Source organism: Balaenoptera acutorostrata, chromosome 1 (assembly GCF_949987535.1).
Source record: "Balaenoptera acutorostrata chromosome 1, mBalAcu1.1, whole genome shotgun sequence".
In the NCBI taxonomy this organism is placed as follows: domain Eukaryota; kingdom Metazoa; phylum Chordata; class Mammalia; order Artiodactyla; family Balaenopteridae; genus Balaenoptera; species Balaenoptera acutorostrata.
In genome coordinates, this window is record NC_080064.1 from 188,565,190 (window position 1) to 188,589,887 (window position 24,698).

Here is a 24,698-nt window from a genome sequence, read left to right on the forward strand (position 1 = left end):
TAACACCTATCTTTCCCAAACTTTTCCAATATATAGCAGAAGGAGGAACACTCCCAAAGTCATTCTACGAGGCCACCATCACACTGATACCAAAACCAGACAAATGTCACGAAAGAAAAGAAAACTATAGGCCAATATCACTAATGAACACAGATGCAAAAATCCTCAACAAAATACTAGCAAACAGAATCTAACAGCACATTAAAAGGATCATACACCATGATCAAGTGGGGTTTATCCCAGGAATGCAAGGATTCTTCAATAGACACAAATCAATCATTGTGATAAACCATATTAACAAATTGAAAGAGAAAAACATATGATCATATCAATAGACGCAGAAAAAGCTTTCGACAAAATTCAACACCCATTTATGATAAAAACACACCAGAAAGTAGGCATAGGGGGAACTTACCTCAACATAATAAAGGCCATATATGACAAACCCACTGCCAACATCGCTCTCAATGGTGAAAAACTGAAACCATTTCCACTAAGATCAGGAAGAAGACAAGGTTGACCACTCTCACCACTATTATACAACACAGTTTTGGAAGTTTTAGCCACAGCAATCAGAGAAGAAAAAGAAATAAAAGGAATCCAAATCGGAAAAGAAGAAGTAAAACTTTCACTGTTTGCAGATAACGTGATACCATACATAGAGAATCCCAAAGATGCTACCGGTAAACTACTAGAGCTAATCAGTGAATTTGGTAAAATAGCAGTATATAAAATTAATGCACAGAAATCTCTTGCATTTTTATACACTAATAATGAAAAATCTGAAAGAGAAATTAAGGAAACACTCCCATTTACCATTGCAACAAAAAGAATAAAATACCTAGGAATAAACCTACCTAAGGAGGCAAAAGACCTGTATACAGAAAACCATTAGACACTGTTGAAAGAAATTAAACATGATACAAACAGATGGAGAGATATACCATGTTCTTGGATTGGAAGAACCAACAATGTGAAAATGACTATACTACCCAAAGCAATCTACAGATTCAATGCAATCCCTATAAAACTACCAATGGCATTTTTCACAGAACCAGAACAAAAAATTTCACAATTTGTATGGAAACACAAAAGATCCCAAATAGCCAAAGCAATCTTGAGAAAGACAAACGGAGCTGGAGGAATCAGGCTCCTGGATTTCAGACTATACTACAAAGCTACGGTAATCAAGACAGTATGGTACTGGCACAAAAACAGAAATATAGATCAATGGAACAGAATAAAAAGCCCAGAGATAAACCCACACTCATATGGTTACCTTATCTTTGATAAAGGAGGCAAGAATATACAGTGGAGAAAAGACAGCCTCTTCAATAAGTGGTGCTAGGAAAACTGGACAGCTACATGTAAAATAATGAAATGAGAACACTCCCTAACACCATAGACAAAAATAAACTCAAAATGGATTAAAGACCTAAACGTAAGGCCAGACACTATAAAACTCTTAGAGGAAAACATAGGCAGAACACTCTATGACATAAATCACAACAAGATCCTTTTTGACCCACCTCCTAGAGAAATGGAGATAAAAACAAAAACAAACAAATGGGACCTAATGAAACTTAAAAGCTTTTGCACAGCAAAGGAAACCATAAACAAGATGAAAAGACAACCCTCAGAATGGGAGAAAATATTTGCAAATGAAGCAACTGACAAAGGATTAATCTCCAAAATACACAGGCAGCTCATGCAGCTCAATATCAAAAAAACAAACAACCCCATCCAAAATGGGCAGAAGACCTAAATAGACATTTCTCCAATGAAGGTATACAGATTGCCAATAAACACATGAAAGGATGCTCAACATCACTAATCATTAAAGAAATGCAAATCAAAACTACCATGAGGTATCACCTCACACTGGTCAGAATGGCCATCATCAAAAAATCTACAAACAATAAATGCTGGAGAGGGTGTGGAGAAAAGGGAACCCTCTTGCACTGCTGGTAGGGATGTAAATTGATACAGCCACTATGGAGAACAGTGTGGAGGTTCCTTAAAAAACTAAAAATAGAACTACCATATGACCCAGCAATCCCACTACTGGGCATATACCCTGAGAAAACCATAATTCAAAAAGAGTCATGTACCACAGTGTTCATCGCAGCACTATTTACAATAGCCAGGTCATTTAAGCAACCTAAGTGTCCATCGACAGACGAATGGATAAAGAAGATGTGGCACACATATACAATGGAATATTACTCAGCCATAAAAAGAAACGAAACTGAGTTATTTGTAGTGAGGTGGATGGACTTAGAGACTGTCATACAGAGTGAAGTAAGTCAGAAAGAGAAAAACAAATACCGTATGCTAACACATATATATGGTATCTAAAAAAAAAAATAGGTTCTGAAGAACCTAGTGGCAGGACAGGAATAAAGGCGCAGACATAGAGAATGGACTTGAGGACATGGGGAAGGGGAAGGGGAAGTTGGGACGACATGAGAGAGTGGCATGGACATATATACAATACCAAATATAAAATAGATAGCTAGTGGGAAGCAGTCGCATCACACAGGGAGATCAGCTCGGTGCTTTGTGACCACCTAGAGAGGTGGGATAGGGAGGGTGGGAGGGAGCCACAAGAGGAAGGAGATATGGGGATATAAGTATATGTATAGCTGATTCATTTTGTTATACAGCGGAAGCTAACACACCATTGTAAAGCAATTATACTCCAATAAAGATGCTAAAAAAAAAAATGAAAAAGGCAATAGGAAAAAGAACTCTATGTATGTGAATTTACATAGATCAGTAAAAGTCATGAATTCAAATGGTCTAGACTCTTCCAAAGAATATGTAAGTGCATATAGGGAGACATTACTAGCTAACAACTATTTAGAGGTTTTCACATGTCAGGTCTGTTGCGGAGCAAAATGATTAGGTCATTTTTAGTTTCCTTGGAAATGAACAAAACAGCAACAACAAAACAAAGGAGGTACATACTGCTCCCATTTTACAGATTGGATCAGGCAAGATCACATAGCAAGGGAGAGGGACCACTGTTATTTACACCCACGTATTTCCAATCCAGAATATGGACTCTAAATCTCCAGTCACTGTGTTTATTATGTCACTGTGAAGAGATACATGAAAACACAGATCTTCTGATGTGTTGTACTCCTTTATGCAAAGTGCAGTAGAACCTACCTGTCTGTGACAGAAGAAAATATACACTCAGTTGCCTTGTAGACTTGGGTACTACCAAAATTAGGCTATAGATCCTGCCTGAAGCCAGCCATAATGCATTCACAGAGCTTGTCCGCCAGACTCTGCTTCCTGATACACTGGCAGATGAGTCTGAGCTCCAGAAAGCTCTGTTTCCCCTGGATGCAATGTTAAATGGAAAACAGGGTGTTTGTACCATAGAGAATATGTAAAACTCTGTAATGGCTCCTTGTACCCCCTCTGGTGAATGCACCTCTCTTTGAAGTCCACTGCTATTAAATTCAATGTGCATAGTGTTCCTGAAATTATCAAGCTAATTAATGTCAACCAATGCCATGTATGTAGGCTGCCCTGAGGAATCTCCTTCACTTTCAAAAAAGAACTAAAATAGGGTTTTTTGATCATCATCCATACATTATTTAACAAATACAAATTAACAACTTCTACATACATTCTGCCAGGCATTGTTTTGGGAAATGGGGATGAAGCAACAAAATAATGTCCTTTCCCTGATGGGGTTTATATTTGAGTGGAAAAAGAGAAGACTGGTAGGGAATGAGACTGAAGAAACAGCAAAGGGCCATGGTAAAAATTTGGATTTCACTGGAACTGTGATGGAAAGCCACTGGAAGTTTTTGAGCAGGGACGTGGTCAAATGTGGCATGTGTTTTAAAGGGATCCTTCTGACTGCAATGTGGTAAACAGATACCTTACCTCTCCATGTTCATGTGGCTGAGTTGACTCTATTGGCCCTAGATAAACAGCCCCTTAATTGCTCTCAAGAACCCTTCTGTACTGCCATTCTATTACTGCGTGCTATGTGAACAAAGCATCAACATTATTACCCTTATACTGCAGTCCCTAAAAACCTGACATATACCAGCATTAAACAGGCACTGATATTTGGGGGCTCTATTCTCAAGAAAGATAGGGGTAGTTTAGTCCAGAGCCTATTTGCAATTCTAACAAGATAGGTTATCTATTTTGTGATATTGCAGAAGATTTCAAGCAGTAATTTTGCAGAGATGTGTCACTGAAGCAAGCATGATAAATCTGAATCGAACGATAAGCAATTTTTGCTTTTAATTTTTTGTATAACTTAAAGGGCTTCTTCACTTCCTGTATTATATGCCACCATATTCCTTGTTCTTAGAATAATGACTGGTACAATGTAGATGTTCAATAAGTTTTTTTTTTTTTTTAAAGAAAGATTGTTTGCCAATTGGAAAAGAAAGAAGAAAAAGATTTGAGCAAACTGGTTATGCAAACCTCTGGTGACTCATTAGTATAATGCCTATGTAAGTTGATGCTGTTAAGGAGAAGGATTTTGGCCTTTTCTTTACTCCATGTCAGAATAATCTGTTATCTTTATACAATCTTACAATTACTGCATGTTTAACCTATCTGCAGAGGGAAAGTTGCAGCTAAATAGCAAGGCCCAGCAATAAGTTTAAACAGTCCTAGAGAGGCAGAATTTTGTGATAAGCAGGGAAGTTTTTACGCCACTTATGTCAAAGCGGAAAATATAAGAAGGATGCAATGAAGGGGCTTACCTGGTGGCGCAGTGGTTAAGAATCTGCCTGCCAATGCAGGGGACACGGGTTCAGGCCCTGGTCCGGGAAGATCCCATGTGCCACGGAGCAACTAAGCCCGTGACCGCAACTACTGAGACTGCACTCTAGAGCCCGGGAGCCACAAATGCTGAGCCCATGTGCCACAACTACTGAAGCCCTCGCGCCTAGAGCCCATGACCCACAACAACAGAAGCCACCGCAAGGAGAAGCCCATGCACCACAACTAAAGAGTAGCCCCTGCTCGCCACAACTAGAGAAAGCCCACAGGCAGCAACAAAGACCCAGCACAGCCAAAAATAAATAAATTAATTAATTAATTAATTAAAAAAAACAAAGAAGGATGCAATGAAGAAACGAAGCATATGAACCCAGTATATTTGAATAATTGAGGAGAATCTTTTAAGTTATGCTTTGCTAGGATTATTTGTTATTATTTATTATTAAAAACCCATTAAGTCCCACCATTTATTACAATAGCTATAGGCTACCACAAGGCATTTCAAGAGCTCAAAGAGAACTTCATACTGATAATTTATGAGAATTACAGGTCATATTATTCCAAGAAGAGTGATAAGATTTTCAGAAATGAAATATATGGAAATTTCTGGAAATATGATCATATCTTGTTTGAAGAAAAATAAAAAAGACTGTTTCAAATAAAAATGAAACAGATGAACTTCAGAATAAATCCTAAGCCTAGTGAGCTATTCACCTCCCTACAAGGCAGGGCTTCATAAAGCTCTCACAAAGACCTCTTTTCATGGGAATATTGAATAATACTAAAATTATTTCTGTGGGAGACAGAATTCTAAGAATGACTGCCAATGACCCTTGCCCTCCCAGTTGAGTGCGGGTGGAATCTGTGAAGGATGAAATAGTACTTCCATGATTACATTACATTACATATAGCAAAAGGGGGATAATCTGTATGGGCTCAGTCTAATCACATGAGCACATAAATAGAAATTGTCTCTGCCTAGTGGCAGAAAGAGAAGTTAGAGAAATCTGAAGCAAGTGGAAGAATTTTACAGGTTCCTGTTGCCTTGAACTTGGAGGGGGCCACATGCAAGAATCACAGATCAGACACTAGGAGCTGATTCCCTGCTGACAGCAATTGAAACCATGAGATGTACACACATACACACTCACATATACATACCCATATGAACAAGGAATTTTCCTGGGTAATTCAGCTCCAAATTTGAATCACGTAAATAGGAGGCTTCTCCAGAGGTCTAGGAAATCTTATTTGGCATTAAATAAATAAATATGCTGTATTATAATATCAAGAGTTTCATTATATTAAATGTAAATATTCTATATTATAAATAGACATGCTGTAATATCTAGAAAACACCTTTAGACATAGGCATTATTTAGTAAATTTGCCTTTTCCTGCTTTCTTTTAAGATTATTTCCTCCCAGACTACAATTAATAGAAGTGTAACGTATGCCTTTTATTAGCCATATCCAGTTAGTACCATCATAGAATAACTTCTTATTTTATCCCCACTAATCTGACATGGAACTGACCTCTCATTCTTTTGTATTCAAATGAAAGACAGTCTCAGAAAACAAGCACTCCAAGAAAAACAAGAGGAATACTTACTTATATTTGTATTCCATTTTACAAATTCTAAAGAACTTTACCCCAAATCCATTTTGCAATTAGAAGGGATATAATTAAATTAGCAAAACACTTTTACATACATTTCATTTACAATTGAAATAGTCTTATGTATTAAGTTGTTTGTACTTCCATTTTGCAGAAGAAAACAAACTGAAAAACATTGAAAACTTATATAATTATTTTTATGAGTCACACATTAGAATATTGGAGAAATGCGATTAAGGCATAAAATATAACCCTTACTCTGAAGTATATCACAATTTAAAAGCTATCAAGTTGTTGGCAAGGTTGGCTATTCTAGCCATGTGCTTCCACCTACTAATCTTCTAATAACTGAAATATCAAACATTGTCTTCCTCTGTGTGAGTATTGTTTAAAAAAAAAAACAAACAGCTTTGTAGTGACGCCTTTAATATTTTTGGCTTTGTATCATGAATAAATGACTAAGTCTCATATTCTACAATTGGTTGCATTGACAAAGAATACAATAGATGTGATCATATTATTTAACTGTTAATATTTTATGTGGCATATATAATTGTGATATTATTATATTTTGGTATAAGCTTGATATTACATGTGATTATATATGTATATATAACATATACTCAATTACTACTCACGCATTGAACTGTAAAACTAATTCCTAAATTTTATATAATTTTTTCATTATTTCAAGGTGAGAAATGGTTAATACCTGGAATACTCCCCTGACACGACCCACTAAGGTTAACGTAAGAGTGAAAGACATTACATTGCAGAAGACAAAATTTCAGACTCAAATTCTACTCTGGGCTTTGAAGCTCAATAAATGTGTGAATATATTGGCAAAATGGAAATAATAATAGTACCTACCACAAATCCTTAGTTATACAATGATTCAAAAAGATGGTCCTAATAAAGTGTTTGGCACATTGTAAAAGTGTTATTAAGATTAGTTTTTCCTTTGATTATTATTATTGGTGGTACTGGTGGTGGTTCTTATAAATTCCATCTATGCCTGCCTTGTCAACTATTTTTAGTTCATAATTTTTATTCTTATGTAAAATTTTTTAAAAGCTTCAGAGAAAACATGTGACAAATACAAGCTAGTTTTTTCAGAGTTTAATCACAGAAACGAAACCACCAGTGTGTAGGTAAACACACACACAGGCACATACACATTTCTTACAGAGATTTATTTGCCTTTATGCAATTGTGGGAACTTATAAGCAGTCTATGTGTTGCTGTTTCTGAATCTGATGCTGGAGCCTGAAGGCCATGCAGCAGGCCATTGGTAAGAGTATATGTGGCTGTAAAGTAAGGGAGAACAGGGACAACATGGAATCTACTAGTGTGAGTTAGAACCTAAAATTAGGATAGATTGAAACCTTTGTCAGTTCTCGTTGTCCCTGACCTTAACATATGTGTGTTTGTAAAAGAAAACCAAATCAAAAAACCAAAAAGCAAAAAGACTGGCACCTTTCATCGGAGGGCAAAAGGCACAGTGGGTTGAGGAGTCAAAGAAACACCAAAACAAGGTGACCCAGCAGGTAAGTAACAAGTTATGAGCCACAGAGTGGCTGCTGCTTCCCTTCTCCCCCCAGAATCTCACACAAAAAAAATTTTTTTAATTTAACAAACTGAGAAACATACATGGAAGAGAATTCAGTGAAATATAGTTCAACTAAGTCAAGTTGACACATTTCAAAGTCACCACACTAATAAAGAGTTAAGTGATAACAACAAACTTAAGTAGTGATAAAATGATGGCTATATTTCATTATATATTTATCCAAACCCATAGAATGTACAACACCAAGAGTGAGCCCTAAGGTAAACTATGAACTTTGAGTGATTATGATGTGTCAATGTAAGTTCATCCTTGGTTAAAAATGTACCATTCTGATGCTCAATGTTGATAATGGGGGAGGCTATGCAAATATGGGGCTGGGGAAATATGGGGAATCTCTGTACCTCCCTATCAATTTTGTTGTAAATCTAAAACTGCTCAAAAAATTAAGCCTTAAAACAAAAGAATGAAAAGTAGTCATAAGACATCTCTTAGAGTCTTAGAAAAAGAATAAATTGCCTTTCCCAAAAGCTGAAAGTCAATTGACTCACACAATGTGGGTGGGGCAGTTACAGATCAATTAATTCTGTGTCACCAAGATCAGCTCATGTTTGTTTGCTTGTTTTTCCCCCCAAGAAGTGAGATGAAATGGAAAAAACAATGTCTAATATCTTCAGAGTATGATTTCATATTTTAAATGCTAATATTATGAAAGTGATTCTATTACCATCACATTTACGCATAGGTAGCAGCCTGACAAAGTTCTTTAAGAACACAAACTAAACATTTAATTGGATGTATAAAATTGTAATAATGGGTATATTAAAATTTAATTTAAATCAGATAAATTGAGCCAACAATTATGCCTTATTTTCCAAATCACATTTGCTTTTTATCCCCAATATTATACTCTTATTATCATAAAGTCTGAAGTATATATCACATATGGAACACTATTAGTGTTTCATTTTGGAAATAAACTATTCTTAAGACTAAGCAATTAAAAAAATCTCTTCTTCCTTTCCTTCTAATTTCTAATAGAATCCAGTTTAATCTTACTCAACAGATTGGCAGAAAGCATTAAGCAGACACATTCTTAAGAATATTCAGCCCAAACCATGTTTTTTTACTGTGATAATTACTACTGAGTATATCTATAGAATGCTTAGCTTGAGGCTTTAGCGAATAAACTGACTCACATTCTGCTTTCCTAGGAATAACATTGTTATCTGATTCCTTTTCTTGCAGTAGCTTCACTAATAACAAACAGTATTATTTATCTCAATGTGTTTTATCTTCAAGACCAAACTTGCTGTTAGAAAACATATCCTAATATTTTTAAAAATTATGATTATAGGAAATAGTCAAAGCTTAAAGTAGGAGAACAAGCAGAGATTCTGTTCCATTTTTCCCCAGAGGGATTGAAAACTACTTTTATTGCACATGAAATCACCTTTCATTTAAGACCATGCTGAAATTGACCATTGGTATGTACATAGAAGCTTTGGATTCACCTCATTAGGGGTTTAATTAATATAGGGGATGGGACAGGACAAAATTAGGAAGCAAAAATCTTAAAGGTAGATATTAAATCACTAACTTGCTACTTGAAAATTTAAGAATTAGTTGCTTCTATGATGACCTGTGGGAAAATGGTTTGGGTGCTAGAGAAGAAAACCTTAAACCATGAGAATGAATAATTCCACTCTTTTATAAATTGACCAAACAGTCAAATTTTATTGCTTCTTTTTTTCACTGCAAGCTCCTATCATCATTAAAGCTAGCTAGTACAAAAGGAACAACCATAGCAGTCAACGCTCTTGAATTTTACAAGGTATAGTCAGTTTCTTAGTGGCATTGGATTTTACTTCTGTTACTTAATATTTATTGGTATGATTCTGAAACTAAGTTTTCTTTATTGCACACTTCTAGCCCATGAAGGTACTGCTTTAAATGCATGATTTAGTCCAGTGCAAACTAATTAAATAAAATCAGTTTCTTGAATAGTGGAAAGCAAATCTACTGAATTCCATCTATCACAACTGACACAAAGACTTACTTTGTGGGTAACAAGGGTTTCCTTTTTTTTTTTTTTTTAAAAGAGGAATAAGGATGATTTTTATGTTTTTACCATTAAAATGCTTTTTTTTATTCTTCATATCCCTAATAATATATGAGTTTATTTAAATATTAGAATTGTACTTACAAGAAAAGCAGCCACTTTGGTTAATTCAGAATGGTATTTATATTGTTAAATTCAAAGAATTAATGTAAGAAATTTGATACTTGTTTCTTGGTTATGACCTAGTTGAGAACCAGGTAAGAGGAAGATGCCATCTTGGTTCTGGAGAAATAAACAGATTACTTACAGTAAACTAGATAATTCTCAAAAGTAGAATTTTGAGGACAAAAAGTTTTAAAATAATAAATGTAGGATGATATCTTTTATATGAAGCTTAAACTCATGCAGGAGACCATATATTGTTTAACTACGCAAATAATTCTAGTGACCTGGGATTATAAACACAAAATCAGGAGAGAAGGAGTGAAATGAGGTTGGAAAAAGTAGTTGAAGGCTTCAACATTATTTGATGATACATCAATTTTTATTATATTCTACATAATATCTTTTTCACATTTAGAATTTTTATAGTAAGTTTTGTTGTTGCAGTTGTTTTACAGGTATCTGCAAAATTCTGCCAGCTGTCCAGTTAGGAATGCACAACATCACCCTCACATGTGACATTAACTTCAAGTTCAGAGGTTCTCCAAACTACCCTCAGGTTTGATCTTTCTAGCAGGACTCACAGAACTCACTGAAAGCTGTTATAATTGGCCAAGGGAGGAAGGAAGGAAGGCAGAGGCTAGGGAAAGTACTAAATGTGGAGCTTCTTTTGTTCGCTTCCATGAAGTCATGGACAGCACCACTTTCAGAGCGTCAGTGTGTGACAGTTTGCTGGAGTCTTGCCAACCAGGGAAGTTCACGAGTCTTGGTACCCAGATTTCTAATTAGGGCTCCATCACAGAGGCATAACTGAATCTTCAACTGGCAGATCTCAGTTTCCAGCTCCTCAGGATATCTAACTGATACCGCTCAACCCAATGACCCCACCCTGAGTTACACTGTTACTATCTGGCAGCCCAAGGCCCCCGGGCAAACAAAAATACTCTCCCAAGCATGTCATTCAAAGGATACAGTATAGAGATTACCTCCCAGAAGTACAAAGCAAAGGCTAGACCTCTCTTTGGTGAAGGTTAAATTACTTACCACCACACAACATCTCACACACAAAAATAAATGAATAAATACATTCTCTGGGAGGTAGATTATTGGAGAGCTTAACTTTCTGCAATATTTTAAAGTTTTAATTAACATATATCCTTTCATAATAAAGACAAAAGACCCTTTAACACTAATTTGAAAGGATACATGCAACCTAATATTCACAGCAGCACTATTTACAATGGCTGAGATGTGGAAGCAACCTAAGTGCCCATTAACAGATGAATGGATAAAGAAAATGTAGTATATGGGTGACCCAGAGAACATCATGCTTAGTGAAATAAGTCAGAAAGAGAAAGACAAATACTCTATCTTAACACTTACATGTGGAACATAAAAAATAAAACAAACGGAAGTATATAACAACAACAACAAAAAGATCCTTTGAAAAAAGAGAACCTTACATAATTCTGACACTTCTCACCAGTTGATCAGTGAGATCATTGAGAAATACTGTTCTAAGGGCCTTTGGCCTAAGGGCTTTTGGCTCAGTGGTAAATAATCAAAATCTTCACTTAAAAAAATCCTTATCTGCAAGAAACACTTCCAGAATTAACTCTTTTAACAGCCGTTTAGTGATTTAGGTAAGGACTTTCTCTAGATAAATGTATCTATTTGAGAGGAAAAAAAATTGGATTTGACAAGCCATGCATAACCATAGCTTTTTAGTTTTTTTAATCAATCATATTATCACTGCATAATTTTTAATCAGGTGCTTCGAAAGGACAGGAGCTGTTTCCTCATCTGATTTTTTTCTCCTCTTCTTTTATAATTTTATAATCCCTCTCTTTCTGTCTCTAATCACATACATTATTCTTTGTAGCATGGAAGGTCACATCTTAAGGACTGAGCTGTTGCTCCATTTTAAATAGATTCAATTCTCAATCAGAAAATGCATTCATTGATCCATTGGTCTTCTGCACCAAAGGAGACAACAGAAAACAGAGAATGGGAAAAACAAAAATAATGTGTAATGATTGATAGACTGTGAACATTTAGCCTGAAATGTGAGAAATTATATAAACTGGTATTTTCTTAGAATCAAATATTTGAGGTGCAAAGAGAAATGTAAAATATATGCTACATTTGTTATTTTTTGTTTTAAGTGAATCTAGTGAAATATATTAGCATAATGAAAAATTACTTAAGGAACTTCCCTGGTAGCACAGTGGTTAAGAATCCACCTGCCAATGCAGGGGGACACGGGTTTGATCCCTGGTCTGGGAAGATCTCACGTGCCGTGGAGCAACTAAGCTCCATGCACCACAACTACTGAGGCTGTGCTCTAGAGCCTGCGAGCCACAACTACTGAGCCCACATGCCACAACTACTGAAGCCCGCGCGCCACAAGAGAAGCCACCACAATGAGAAGCCCGTGCAGCGCACGAAGACCCAATGCAGCCAAAAAAAAAAATTAATAAATAATTTTTTAAAAATTATTTACTGTCATCTTCAATTAGACATTATCTACTAATGGTTACTGAGTTTCTCTGTATGTGAACAAAAGGAGAATAATCATGTCTTTCCTTTCCCATATGCTAGAAAAAACGAACAACAATAACACCAAAACAGGTTTCAGTTGCAGCCTGAATGATTTACACTCAGTATGTTAAATATCGAACTGAGATGTTCGAATGTCTTTCTCTTGAGTGCTTAAAAACCCATGATAAATTTAAATGACTTGAAAGATCTGTAAGTCTCTGAGGATGAAAGAAGGACTAAAGACCTCTTGAGGTATCTTCTACAATCTCCTACCTTTGGAGAGTCTATGATATATTAGGGAAAACCGAAGTAGAGAAGAAGATTGATAGAGAGCAATAGTACTGATTTTTAACGAGTAGACTTCAACAGGCTGTTCAACACTGTGCTGATAATTCTTGTCCGTATTTGTCGGTCATCAAGGAATTTACAAGAAAGGAGTCCCTGCATGTTCTCTGAGGCCTCCTGGTACAATACAAATAAATCTCTTGGATTTGGGAGCCCACGGTAAAAAGGACACTAAATACTTTGACTTTGAACCTAGAGCTTCTTCCCAAAGAAAGAGAAGCACGTGTGCAGAAACTATTATCTCCTAAGAGCTGTTCAGTAAATATCTGTCGAATAGAATAGAATAGAACAGAATAAAACCGTCATGAAGCATTTAAATGGCAGGGTATTTAGGAACAAGCAAACCTGTCCCTTCTTGGCTTTTTTTTTAAAATTAATTTTTACTGGAGTATAGTTAGTTGCTTTACAATGTTGTGTTAGTTTCTGCTGTACAGCAAAGTGAATCAGCTATTAATATACATATATCCCCTCTTTTTTGGATTTCCCTTCTTGGCTTTTTTAGTATTTCTTGCAGTTTCTACCAAGTGTGGAATATTATAATATACATATAAGAGGTAATACTAAGTATTTTTTAAATAACATCCATTAAATCAATAAAAGTGTACATAGAGAAAAATACAAAAACAATATAAATCTAGTAAATGTACATTTAGATATTTTAAAAATCTGAAAGTAATAACAAAAGTAAAACTGCAAGGCTATAAATTTGGTCCTTAGATGTTTAACATAGTTCCAACTGATTATAGATAGCTACTATTTTATTATTGAATTCAGTGACTCAATTTGTTAAAGTTCATCTTTTATTAGGAAGGGATCAAGGGTAGTAAAATGATAGTAAATTTTATGAACAAAAATATTTTTGATATAATTAATTTTAAAGAAAATTTAAAATAGAGATGTATTATGTAATTTGTTAAATATTTTAATACGATTATTTTTTAACAAAAGTAAACTTAATTGAAATTAAACAATTATATATTGTACCTACTCTTGGCAATTTACTCTAGCACATTTTAAGGATTTGGGACCTTCTGGCTTAATGTGTTTAATCCTTCATTCACTCAGTAAAATAAGAATTATCCCTAGTAACTATAAAGGAAAAGAGACGAGTCCCTTATCACAAGGCTCACATCTGAGAACTACAAAGTCTTGGCACAAATGACTCCATCCAACACTCCCCTGTCACTCTCTCTCTCTCTGTCTCTCTCTCTCTTTCACAAACACACACACACACACACACACAGACACACACACAGAGTCTGAGAGACCAAACTCTAGCATGACTTTTTCAGCTCAACATTGTAACCGTCAGATGACCCCTGCATCCTTAATGATGAGAAAGCTCAGTGTTGCCAAAAATATTTACTGTTTGTTCCAGTCAAAACCTGTAGGTCCCTAACCTCCTTTTTCTTAGAACATTTACTTTAGAAAACTTGCTATTGTAAATCCTCTTTTTGCCACTTTGAGATGTAAATCGTTTACAACCCAGAAATGTCATTCCCAAGTTGCTAAGAGCCACATCTTTGAAATGTAATCATCAAGAATGTCCTTCAATACTTTTCCTTAGTACATCCCAGCATTTTAAAAGCCTCTCACCTTTTATTTTAGCACAGCTGAGTTCAGTTTATGCTGGAGTCTCTCTCTCCTACTGCAGTAGTCCAAATAAAATCTGTCTAGCCACCTTTGACAAATGCCCAGCTCTGTTTCTCTTTGACAGTTTCTTGGCGCTGACTCAGATCTGGGTAGGAGTCACAATCAGACTCTGGAACAGAACAACTGCACCTCCCGGCACCCACTGGGACCTTTGTCTGCTTGCTCATTTGTGTGTGTGGTGGTAAATTCAACTGCTGTTCTAGTGTCCCATACTGATGTCTATTGAAGCAACGTGAGAACAGATTTTGATTCTTAAGTTTCTGAGTATATCCTAGAGGCTGAATTAGAAGCCCAGGCTTTCCTGTTTGTAAGGTGCAGGGACTGGCTTAGAGTCCCAGGCTTGTTTGCAAAGTGCCATTAGTTAAGAACATGGAAACTTCTTAGTTGACTAAAATTTCTCCTTCTTAAATTCTTGCATAGTATGTGCTTCACCATTACAGCCCTAATTCTATACACTTTCTTGCTGGAAAAACTTTACTAGAGTCTCTTGAGCTACAATCGCCTCTCTGGGGCTCCTGGAATATCTCCAAATTAGTCCACTTAAGAGGAGCCCTAGAGCAAAAGGGAACAAAACTCTTTATGGATAGTGGTCTGCTTACTTTACCTGGTATGAAGAGGCCAAAAAATGACTAAATAGATCAAAACTCAAACTGTCAAGGCTCTTAAACAATGCCTTCAGAAAAAACATCTAACCCAATAAGTTCCCTGGTGTCCCTACCATGCCCAATACTCCCCTTTGAGCTTTCCCCTACATCCCTCTCTCCCAGAATGTCCTCCACCAGCTGCAACTCCAGCCCCTCAACTCCCTGTAAGCCTAAGATTCACCAGGGGCCCCAGCTTCTGGAGGTGAAGCCCAGGGTTGAGCCAAAACCTGCTCTCAAGTAAGACAAAAGGTCTGAAAACCCTGAAAAATGTATTCAGCAACAAGTTCCAGAACTGTGGGCACCTGCTGATCACGACAGCTGCTTAAATTTTAAGGGGAAAGGTCACTGAATCCAGGATTCCATGGCCCTCAAAAGGAGGGGGAAAAACTGAAGTCCCCACCACCTTACAAGATTATTGATTCCTCTCCAAGGATAGAAATGTCCAATGCTCTCAACTGCCACTAAACTCACAAGGCAACACGACTCTAGAACTTGAAGGGCACTTCACCACATTTCTCATCAACACCAGGGCATTACATTCTACCTGTAACACCACCTTATTTCCTGCCCCCCTTCCTTGGAGTCACAAAACTTTAGCAGTGAAGGATTTTGATAATTTACCTCATGATTTGCCTCTTTCTCAGCCTCTTAACATTTCTAAGGGATCTGTTAAAGCTCAGTACAACGTCCTTCTCAGTTATACTATCACAGGAGATCTATTAAGAAGGAATCTTCTCATGAAATGGAGTATCAGAATTCTTTGTGGTCCCCAAAGGACTCCTTCTGCAAGTTCCCAGCTCCTCCCAATATGTACATATCTCTAATAAGTACACCCTCTAGGCTGCATGTTTTCTAATTAGTTAAAGGCTTTTTCCCCCACTAAAACACCTCAGCAACGTCATTGCCAAAATTTTCCTAGAAGGAATCCTCTCTACCATCTCTACTGATAGAGGGTCGCATTTCACTGGCAAAATAGTACAGGAAATTGAAGAGGCCACATGCATTAGTCAGAACTCCATGTCCTTACCATCCTCAGTCATCAGGCACCAGAGAAAGCAAAACTGGATGAACTGTTTGAAGAATTTAACTTACCATGGTCACAAGTATTAATGACTCTAAGATCTTGACTCCTACCTCCTCATAGACTATCCCTGTTTCAAATCATTGCAGGAAGATCCATGAGAATGCTCTACTCACCCTGGCAAATAGAGAACTCCAATCTAACTCCTACATATACAATCAGGAATTAATTAAATACACACAGTCATTTAATCAGTAAGAAGTCAAGGTTGCCTTTCCCCTCAAACTCTCTGATCAACTCTTGCATGATTCATAATTAGGAGATCTGGTATTTCAGAAATGCAACCACTGGAAAATTAAACTTGAACCCAGATGGAAAGAATCTTACACTGTTTTACTCATTGCTAACACTGCTGTCAAACTACAAGGTGTTCAACTTTGGATCCATTTCTCACAGCTACAGAAATGCAAGAACTGTTTGGAGTGGAAGAACACTACAACTGGAGTCCTCAAAGTGAGCCTCTATCAAGAGTCTCCAGAAGCCAACTACAGCTAGAGGCAGATGGGCATCCAAAGAACTACAGATGGGGCTTCCCTGGTGGCGCAGTGGTTGAGAATCTGCCTGCCAATGCAGGGGACACGGGTTCGAGCCCTGGTCTGGGAAGATGCCACATGCCATGGAGCAACTAAGTCCGTGAGCCACAACTACTGAGCCTGCGCGTCTGGAGCCTGTGCTCCGCAACGGGAGAGGCCGCGACAGTGAGAGGCCCGCGCACCGCAATGAAGAGTGGCCCCCGCTTGCCACAACTGGAGAAAGCCCTCGCACAGAAACGAAGACACAACACAGCCCAATAAATAAATAAATAAATAAATTTATAAAAAAAAAAAAGAACTACAGATGATGTCACAAAGTAGGCAGCCTCTACCCAAGGTGACAGAACAAGATCACCCCGGATTCCCCTTCTTTGTCCTCTGTCTTTTCATTGTTGCCCCCTAAGCATTCTCATACTAGTCCTGTATCCAGCACAACACTCTGTGTCCATTGCTATGGCTCCTCCTTCTTGCCCTAAATATATCCCAGTCCTCCACCATGATCCCCATCTCTCACGCTGACCCATGTTTTCCTATTGGGACCACAATACCCTCCTTCTCCTGGCCCACCAGGAAGCCAATGAAACAAACCAAAGTAATTACTGGGTTTGCTCTCACCCCGACTCCCAGCCCTAAAATTGGTATCCCCTTAATAATTGCCCCATTTATGCTTTTATATGTAACTCTGTCAGGAAATATACACACCCAACCAGGTACGTCTTCCTTTTTAAATGATACTAAATGATGACTTAAAGGCCCTCAAGACTGGGACTACAGTGTGGCCTCTTTAACCCAAGAATGTGGTGTTTTACTAGAAATCAGTTTAATGAATATAGTTACCCTGTGGGACACGGGAAATGCTCTAAGTCCTTACACCAAAGTGCATTCTATTTTCACAAACCTAGAACTTGTTGTAAAGGCCAAACTCCCTTTAGGGACACCATTCTCCTTCAATGCCCTTGTGACATCAACATCATTTATTCCATACAGTATACAGGCAAAAGACATTGCTAGTTAAATGGGACCAAAATACCAACCAGTCAGAGATGATGGTATGACCCACCCTCTGAAGCCTACTCCCAACTAGCCCTTCAAAATTCTATTACAACCACTAAAAGTAGTAACCAGTCCTATTATGCTCTTAAGAAATGTTATTTTATGCAGTCATAAAGCATACAAAGCACTTTCAGCCCACCAGACTGGCCCCTGAGATGTGGCTTATGCTGTCCCTCAAATGGCTATCTAAGACAAACCTCCCGAAGGACAAGTTAGAAACATGAGAGATCATGGTACCTCTGGTCCTGACACTCCTGCACAAACCACTGCTAGATTAGAATAGTCTTAAGTGGGTCCTGGAGAAAGCCACTCACTCAGGCCAAACTTACAGGGCATTGTGTTCTCCATATCTTATCCCTCCCCATCATTTTAGCCCTCTCCTGTTCTGGGAGATATATTAGTCCCATTGGTCTGCCTCTGTCTGTTAAATGCATCATTGCCCCTGTAGAACAGCTGTGCCACTGCTAACATTACTAAGCCTCCATGGTTGCCCCACCCAGCACTTTGACCCCTCCTGAACCTGAAAGTAATGTCTAGACCCTCCTCAAGCACCTCAACATGATGATTAATAATTGTTCTATGAAGAAGAGATCCACTCTTTCTCTTGAACAAAAAGAGGGACTGAGAACCACAAACTCCTGGAACAAATGACTCCACCTAACACTTTCCTTCACACACACACACACACACGCACACACAAGACTTGACCAAACTTTAGCATGACTACTATCAGCTCAAGGTCTTGTCTTGTGGATGACACCACTCTTGTAAAATGCCTGCCTAAGAAAGTACATCACTTCTAAAAGAATTTAGTGTCCGTTCCTTCCAAAACCTGATTAAAGACTCTTGACCTCCCTTTTCCTAGAGCATTTACTTAAGAAAACTTGCAACTGTAAATCCTTTTTCTGCCCATTTGAGATGCAAATCTTCTAAAACCCAGAAATGCTTTTCTCAAGGACCCAGGAGCCATCCCTTTCAAATGCAATCATCAAGAAGGATAGAGCCCCCATGTTCCAGTCTCTGTGGGAGAGTAGGACCCTAACTTCAATAAGTGTCAATTAGCAAACACAAATGGCATAATCACATTGGCCAACCACACCCTTCCCCCCTCCACTCCTCTCCCCTACCCACAGTCCTTCAGTACTTCTCCTTTGGCACACTCCAGCAATAAAAAAGCATCCCACCTTTTGTTTCAGTGGAGTTGAACTCAGTCTTAGATTATACTAGAGTCTCTCCCTCCTACTGCCATGGTCAGAATGTCTTGTCACCTTAGGTAAGTGTCTGGCTCTGTTTCTTTTTGACACATTTCATAGGAGCAAACAGACATTCACCAAATAAACAGACACATAATGCAATGACTACAAGTGGTAAGTAATGTTGATCACGAAAATAACAAAGTGCTATGGTAGAGGATAAGCAGTGCTTTTGTTTTGTTGGGTTGACTGAAGAGGTGATACATGAGTTGAAACATTAAAAATGAGAAAAATCTTATAAAGGGATACATGAATATTTTTCCAGGCAGAGAAACATAAACTGAAAAATACAAGGGGTAAGAAAGAGGCTTGAATGTGGTGGGAATGACAGATAACTGTGCATTGACTATAGTCAGAAAAAAGGTAGAGTGAAGCTGGACATGTAAAGTGGGATGTAGGTCATGCAATACCTTCTTAGTCACTGAAAGAGTTTGTATTTTATGGCAAATGCTTTGGAAACTACTGAAGGAAAGAAGTGCATAGATAATAAATCATTTTATTTTCAAATTTTCACAGTAAGTTCTGTACACAAAATAGATGGGGGAGAGAAAATATGTAAGCAAGAAGAGTTACTTGGTTAATGGGGCTGTCTAGGTGAGCAGAAAAATGGTAGTTAAGAATAGCTAGTTTTAAGATATATTTTTTGTCCAAGAGCCATTGATTGGATGTTGAGAATAAAGAAAAAGACATTTAAGATATTTCTCAAGTTTCTAACTTCAATAACTGGAGACCGTTTTCCAATTGTTGAAACTTAGAAAAATATTAGACTTTACAGGGCAGAAAAATAAAGATTTTGATTTTGGACGGGCTAAGTTTAGAAGTCTATGAGCTATCCAAGTGGAAATATCAAAATCTCAGTGAAAGTATCTTGGCTGTAGTTATACATGTGAAAGTCTATGGATGGTATTTCAGTGAATGAGATCACCCTCAAGTGATGACAGAAGAAAAAAATAGAAAATACCTATAATCTGAGAATCTGTATCATTTAGAGACAGGAGAGGCCAGGAAAGCCTAAGAATGGAGGCCAGTAAAACAAGAGGGATACCTGAAGAGAAAACTACCACAAAGGCCAGGGGGAGATTTCTAAGAGTGAGGGTAAGATCAATTCTGTCAAACACTACTAACTAGTCAAATACAACAAATTTTTTTTAAAAACATACATTGGATTTGATTAAAGTAGAAATAATGGATGACCCTGACAAAAGCAGTTTCACTGGAGTTGTGCAATCTCCACAGACAGCAATAATTTGGAGAATAATTGGGGAGTGGGTTATAGCAATGTGTCAGACCAGACTAGTGTAACTGAAAACCTCACATGACAGATATCTAGGAATACTACATAATTGTTACTTTTTGAAAACATATACTGCAGTTGCAGCAAGAAAAAGAAAAATATCAGAAAAAAAAGGAATAGTACTGAATACTGAAGAGGTGAATTCATGAGACACAAAGTGGAGGAGAGAGGAAAGAATCATTTTAGTAACTAGAGGGCTGCCTTTTAATGTTATATGGAAACAAATCTGGCACTTTTCTTACAGACATGTTCACAGAACCCTTCTTTATCTCCCCTAATTCCCTTTTCTCTTTTTATGTTTCACACTCAGGAGGAGCTTGGGTGAATTCTGAATATTTTTCAGAGCTCTGAGGTATTACCCTAGTTCACACGTTTATTATTTATGGCATCATCAGTGGTGATTGCCTCCTAACTAGCCTCTCATATCTTACTCCCTCTACCAAACGCTCATCATTATGCTCTTTCTAAACCAAATCTGCCAAGGTCCCACTTCTGCTTAAAACATTCAGTGGACCACCATCAAGTTTAGGTTAAAACAGTAACTTGCTCATGAGGTGGCCCCTACCCTACCCTGCTACGTTCAATTCCTTTAATTTCACTATAGCGTCCTATCCGGGCACAGCAAATCATCTGCCAATATCAAAAAATCACTGTATGTGACTGCTTCGGTCGCTAAACCTGCTGTAAGGTCTTCTTGCAATGTTTTTGTCAACCAGTCCATATGATAATCAATCTAATCTATTCATAATTCATGATTAAACTCAAATTTCCTCCTTCTAAAATATTTTCTGACTCTGCTTTCTCCCTCTTGCAGGCAGAAAGTCCTTCACTATTCTTCTATAACGCCTTGAGTCCCTTTCTCATAGGAACACTGATCACACTTTGTAATGTGAAATTACCCAAGTAGACGGTTAACTCCTTCAAGGTAGGCCATGTCGTTTTGGGCACAGCTTGGAGTAAATGCTCAATAAATGTTAAATGAATAACTAACAATCACTTAAAGAATCTGTTATCTTTTTTTTTTTTTTTTTAAAGGATTTTCTTATTTATTTATTTATTTATTTATTTATTTATTTTTGGCTGTGTTGGGTCTTCGGTTCGTGCGAGGGCTTTCTCCAGTTGCGGCAAGCGGGGGCCACTCTTCATCGCGGTGCGGGGACCGCTCTTCATCGCGGTGCGCGGGCCTTTCTCTATCGCGGCCCCTCCCATCGCGGGGCACAGGCTCCAGACGCGCAGGCTCAGCAATTGTGGCTCACGGGCCCAGCCGCTCCGCGGCATGTGGGATCTTCCCAGACCAGGGCTCGAACCCGTGTCCCCTGCATTAGCAGGCAGATTCTCAACCACTGCGCCACCAGGGAAGCCCAAATCTGTTATCTTTTAAAGCTCTTTTCTAAAATTTTGATTTTTAAAAATATTCAGCATTCATTCATTTAATACAGTTACATGTCAAACTGGTCTCTCAGTTAAAATTACTTTTCTGTGTTATTCATTTATTCTTAAGTCTATATTTGTTTCTCTCCTTAAATGTATTCTTCTTATAACATTTTAATTCAATTCTTGTAAATTGTATCACTTTGAATCCTGTTATTTGACGTTAGAGAAAACCCGTATTAAAAAACTTTAAACATAAGGGAAGTCACTAATAACAAAATTGGAATTCTGACAAGGAACATGCACTAGTGTTGTTGTTGGTTATTCAAGAATGGCAAAAATTACCCAATCTTTATGGGAAGGCCTTATTAATGTGAATTGGGTCACATGTCAATTCTGGTTGCCAGGGTCATACAATGCAGCAATTGGCTTAGGCATGGTTTCTGAACTAAGTGCTTAGGAGGGAGATTGGCTTTGAATCATGAGAAGCCAACCAAAGCCCTGATCACTGGTAGTTCTAAGTTAATGCCCTTATTCTGAGCCAATGAGAGAGGTTGGGGGTGTTATTAAAGAGTCAACACAACGTTTACTATACATATATGACTCTTTACTTATAACTACTTAAATATATATATGCATGTGTATTTGGATTTTTTGACACATACTTAAAATTCAAAGACTAATGTGTGTCTGGGTTGTTAAAAACAAGGCAGTTTCTAAACAGAATTGACACTTATTTTCAGGTTATTCTCAAGTAACGGCGATGATTATTAAACACAGAAACAGAATTGAACTGTACATGTTTTTATCACATATATGTTATTTTAAAATTATTTTAATATCATATAAAACATACTTCTAAGAATATAAAACATAATTTGAACAAGTATATTCTCCAGCTTAGTATGAATGTTTAACATAATGAGCCAACTTTGAGAAGAGAGTCGCTACAAAGCAAAGGCACGTGATTGCTTTGGAATGACTCCGATTCTTAAAAAATTTTGATTATGTATTTCATACAAAGGATTGCAAGTGAAACACAGACTTAATATTTTTCTTTTGTTTCTGAATTTTTTCTCTCTCAATGATAAGATTCCTTTCTCATACTTAATCTGAAGATGAAAGATTGTTAAGGATTCAAAAATCAAGCAGTATAAGACGAGGATGAGATCAATCAAATACATTAACTTGGAAGTGTTTTCATTTGAGATATTTTAGTAATTTGTCTCTGCCAGGTAAGCTTGTTCGTTATGTTAGGAGCAAAGGTAGGTTATTATAAAATAGTTATTTTGCAGAAATAAACTTTTCCAATAAACCCCAAAGCACAAAAAAATCAATCTCTGCTATACAAAATATTATAATATTTTATAGTGATTTATAATTTACAAAGCACATTCACAAAAAGCATCTCACTTACTTCCTATAAAAGTCCAGTAAAAGAGAGGTTATTATTCATATTTTTGGATGAGAAAACTGAGAATCAGAGAGCTTAAATTACATGTGTGAGATAACAGTAATAGAAATCAGAGCTGGAGCTTGAATGTAGACTCTTGATTCTCCATCTAGGGCTCCTTCCTCTACTGTCAAATCCCTACATGCCTTCAATTAGAGGTTTGAAGAGGATTTATTATTCTATCACATACAAGATTACTAGATAAATTTTGGGCGACGCTAATATAAATATGATGCTGGAGTTTTTAATGGCAATGCAGAGAAGGATTAGAGAAAAAAGTATACATAAAATAACAGAGGTATGAAGAACATCAAATAAAGATTATCGCAGATGAATGCAGGGGGTACAGAGCAATTAAGCCAATAACTTCCACGTGCTTAATCATAAATTCTGAAACTAGAGAGCCCATGCTAGTTCACCAGAGGACAAAACAGTGATTCTACTTTTATACAGCTTCCCTGTAACTTGGCTTTCCACTAGCTGTGAGTTTTATGAAGGATAGGGATTTTGTGAGACTTTTACCAAGACAATGTGAAGATACTGTGATTTCAGACATAAAATGGTTAAAAGGGAACAAACTTTGGGCACCTGTGCCCAGCGTAGAATGTTCACTGTTTCTATACCACTCCTTGTTATATGGGTCTTCCTAATGAGAAAGTGACCCTTTCTTCCAAATGGAGTAAAAGATAAATAAACTCCATAGACGTGGCATTAAGTAGAAATGTGATCCTGGCAGAATATATCATACCAAAGCAGTGAAGAGAGGTTTGAATATGAAAATAAAGATAGGAACTTTTTGAGTAAAGGAAGTAAAAGCAGGCATTTTGCTTCTCCTGGTTGTGAATAATTGACCACAGGATACCTAGGATGAAAATCAAGAGGCAGCTGAGTAAGTGTCTACCAGATTTGTATAAGAAGGAACACATCCAGGTCTAATGAGCAGGGTCATGACTTAAGCAAATATAACACAATTCCTCATCCAAATGCGACTCCCTGGTCAATTCACATGTCCTGAGCTCCTTTAATGAAATAGAAGCTGGGTGCTCTTTCAGAAGAAATTTAGAGTTACTTTACAAGTAGCCTCTGTGAATCTTCCTCCTAGCCTTCTTTAAGTAGATCTCAACTCATTTAAGATAACAAACTAGCAGAGTGATGTATCATATAATTTGTTGAGTACTGAGCAATGGTTATGATAACATTAATTCCGAGATCTCTAAAATATCACTGGAGCTACTGGTCAGGGTTAGGACTTACAGATGCCCCATGACTGTAGCATTTTGATGTAAATCTACTCCATGTTAAGCT